A 3,842-nucleotide genomic window follows, 5' to 3' on the forward strand; every position below is an offset into this window, starting at 1 on the left:
AGGACAGAAGTTTAATCGTTTATTGGTGTTTCGGAAAAAACGAAAATATTCAAGTCAAAGCTGTGGCATGTGAAACGGTGCTTTTCAATTTATATTGTAAAATTATAGAATACAAATGGTAAATTCTGGAATACAAATGGAAAATTATAGAAATTATAGAATACATATGGAAAATTATGTAATTCAAATAAAAATTATACAATACAAATGAAAAATTACGTAATACAAAGGAAAAATTATAGAAAACAAATGGAAAATTATAGAATACAATAGATATTATACAATACAAATTAAAATTATACAAAACAAATGAAAAATTATTCAATACAAATGAAAGATTATTCAATACAAATAAAAATTTTACAATACAAATGAAAAATTATACAAAACAAATGAAAAATTATAGAAAACAAATGAGAAATTATACAAAACAAATGGAAAATTATACAATGCAAATAGAAAATTAAATAATAAAAATGGAAAATTATACAATAAAAATGGAAAAAATCGAATATTACATTTTTGACATGCCATAAAAATCAAACTAAGAAAGTGTGATGCACATGTATGCTATTCTATTTATAGCATTGTGGACTTTTAGTATATTGTCGTTTAAAAAAAATTTCACCGATTTCAATTTGAAAGTATTTTGAATTTTACCGTTATGATGATTTTAAAAAAGTGCTTGACAACCACTTACTCATAACGTTACATGAAAACACGTTGAATCCATCTACCTACGATTACGCTATCTTTAATTACAGAATGTGTCAATTGATTTTGCACACGGCTCATAATTCGTTTGGTCGCCCGCGTGGCGCTGTGGTTAGAGCGTCTGCTCTAGAGTCGCGAACTAAGGAGTTGATCCTTACGTCGCGGGTTTGAATCCCACTGTGGGACGTGGAGACCGGTCCTTCGGATGAGACCGTATAAACCGAGGTCCCGTGTCGCAGTAGGTGCTGGCACGAAAAAGATCCCTCACTGTTCAATGGCCGTAAGTGCCGAGTATAGGACAAAATTTGCGCATCTCCACCGGCAAGTGGTGGCGTCTCCATATGAGTGAAAAATTCACATAACATTTTTCATGTTTTTCCAAAGAAAATATGTTTTTAATGGCAACATAATGTGGTTATCCTTTTTTATATAACAACAGTGCCTAGTGAAAATTTGTTCCTTCATTTAAATTTGGTATAAAAAGAAAAACATGTTAATATGGGGCTATCCTTTACACGTCGAACTCAGTTGAAAAATAATGTGAAATTTAAAATTTATGTATATATACGAGGGGTTATTAAAAAGGTCGTGGACTGATGCGATAAAATAAATACTATGAAGTCTGTGCTTACAAAATTTACAAGGAACATAAAACAACAAAAATTTAAGAAATGTTGAAAAATTTAAACCTTATACGTTGATAGTTTGCCAAATTATTATAAGATAAAAAAGACATTATATGATTAATCGGCGCTATCGCTACTTAGTTTCATTATGTCCGCTCCCTCTACCTCATACACTAATCTTGATCAGATTCCCTGTAGTTAAATAAAAACTTGAACCTGTCTTGTTTATATGACTTTACAATGGCATAAACAGCTGTTTTCAATGCATATAATATTATACAAATATGGACTCAATGTAGGTCAATATGCATTTATAATGACCCAGGATGACAGATATTGACCGAAGATACATGGAGTATATCGACCTAGGTCAATGTGTAACAATAACAATAATAAAAATCAAAATAATAACAGTAACAACACTGAAATAATTATTCCTGAATTATTTCATTCCTTTACTGATTTCACCAATATACTTGGTCTACTGATTATTCTTAAAACTGATATTGTAGGTGATTGTTACATTTGAACAATTGTACATGGTTGGTAAAACAGGTACATTTGGCATGGGAATATTTGCATAAATATTGTCTAAACCATCATTCAAGGTTGCTTGATCATTGCAAGTTGTCAAAGTTGGAGAACATGGCTTTGGCAATGGGAAACCAATATCAAAATTAGCATTGGTAGCCAACGGAGCCTGGGTAATGGTGGATGATGCTTTAGACTTGGAATTCGATGACACGACTCCTGAACGTGCACTTAAAGTTTCTGACATTAAACGTTTTGTACTTTCGGTTGTTTGGCCCGAGTAAGTCTTCAAAGAACTTTCAGATTTGTGCCCTGTAACACTCATGATATGTCTACTTGGCACACGTGCTTCGTCTAAAATGTGGACAGTGGTTGCCCGGAGAGAATGATTTGTATAACGTCTCGACAAGGAGGCTGCCTCACTGATGACACTCATCATGTTACCAATCTTGTTGTGCCCCAACACTACATTATTGAAGTGTACGTTATCCTTTGGTACCACACGCGGCTGCTGAAATAAAAAGGGACACAGTGGGTTCAACCTTCGGACTAGTTTTACAAAGCTCCTCAAAGGACAGCGGTCACTATCTAAAAAAAAAAATTAATAATTACCTTCTTTTTTTTTTTTTTTTTTTTTTTTTTTTTTTTTTTTTTACAATTTTAAGAAAACACTGTTTTTTTTGTGAACTTAAATATAGTATTAGAACATACCTCTAATTTCATACATTCTGCCTTCTGCTTTGCAGCTGTCATCTTGATGATTCTTTGTTTGTTCATCTCGAATTTTCTCCACATACATACATCCCTCTCCGTCAGTAGTAACAGAAAAGTCTGTTCGTCGCAGAGTTCTTAAATTTTCACGGCCTCTTCTGCCAAAGTGCATCATGATGTCCACAAAGACCTATCATATATCAAAATAAAGTATTAATAGATGCTTGTTATCTATTATATGACCATTTGCCGCAATCAATTTTAAAGTTTACCTTGTGTTGCAACACCTGGGCCGAGTCAGAGCTTGAAAGGTAGTCATACATTTTTATCAAGTCAGCATCAGATATTGGAGGATGGTGGTCTATGTTAGCCTGCCCCTGCCTCTTTAACTCCATTGTCATCCCTATTTTTTGTTAAAAAAAAAAATTTTCAATCCTCTAAATATATCTCATAAATAAATACCAACACGAGTATGCTCAATGAGTAGATAATTCGTGAAATTAATATATCTTTGTAAGCTGATAGTATTTCTGAAAATCGGGAGTCCTACCTTTGAAAAACTGGTTCGACTCTCGGAATACTGGTCCCTTGATAATGTCAACGTCTGGTCGAATAGATTGCAAAAATCTCTGTATACCCTGACGATATGATAAGAGAGTGTTTTTTTTGTACATTTCCCCTTTGTTATTCCGAAGTTCAACATAAAATCTCCCCAGCAGACGATCAAGTTCTTCACGCGTTAGGCCTTCAAATTCTGCACTGATTTGTTTAGAAAGTAAGTATTCCCGAAAAATGTTAACAGATATCCTTGTTAATCGTTTTGTATTCTCGGCCTCAGAGTTCTTCACTATATCTTTTAAATCTTCCTCACTACAACTCGCAAACTTGCGAGCTTTCGTGTCTTTCGATGCCATATTTGACTGAAGCGAAAGTGAAAACGAGACAGCTCGTGCGAGTCAATATTCGCTTTCAGCGGTCATTATCAAAAAATAATGACTTCGTATTGACCAATCAGATTACCGGATTTCACAAAGTTATATAATATTATAAGTGGATCTATACATATAGAAAGATCCTCACTTGATTTTACCAGCATATTTTGCTTGTCGGAGTTCAATATCTACCATACATAATCAACGTCACTTTTCGACGTGAATGGCTTTTGAAGACCCGGATTCGACATTGACTGTGCATCTCTTATCTCTCTGAATCTTTTTCGGCATTTATAAACAAGTACTCTGGATGGATTTTTTTTCTGTA

At 33.7% G+C, this 3,842-nt stretch overlaps 1 pseudogene; it reads right to left on the bottom strand.

Moving 5' to 3' along the window:
• Window positions 1-2,327: 2,327 nt before the first annotated feature.
• Window positions 2,328-3,493, bottom strand: LOC133176105 (uncharacterized; annotated as a pseudogene).
• Window positions 3,494-3,842: the final 349 nt, after the last annotated feature.

Source organism: Saccostrea echinata, unplaced genomic scaffold, assembly GCF_033153115.1.
Source record: "Saccostrea echinata isolate AGI-Se365-2 ecotype Australia unplaced genomic scaffold, CSIRO_AGI_Sech_v1 ptg000066l, whole genome shotgun sequence".
Classification (NCBI taxonomy): Eukaryota; Metazoa; Mollusca; class Bivalvia; order Ostreida; family Ostreidae; genus Saccostrea; species Saccostrea echinata.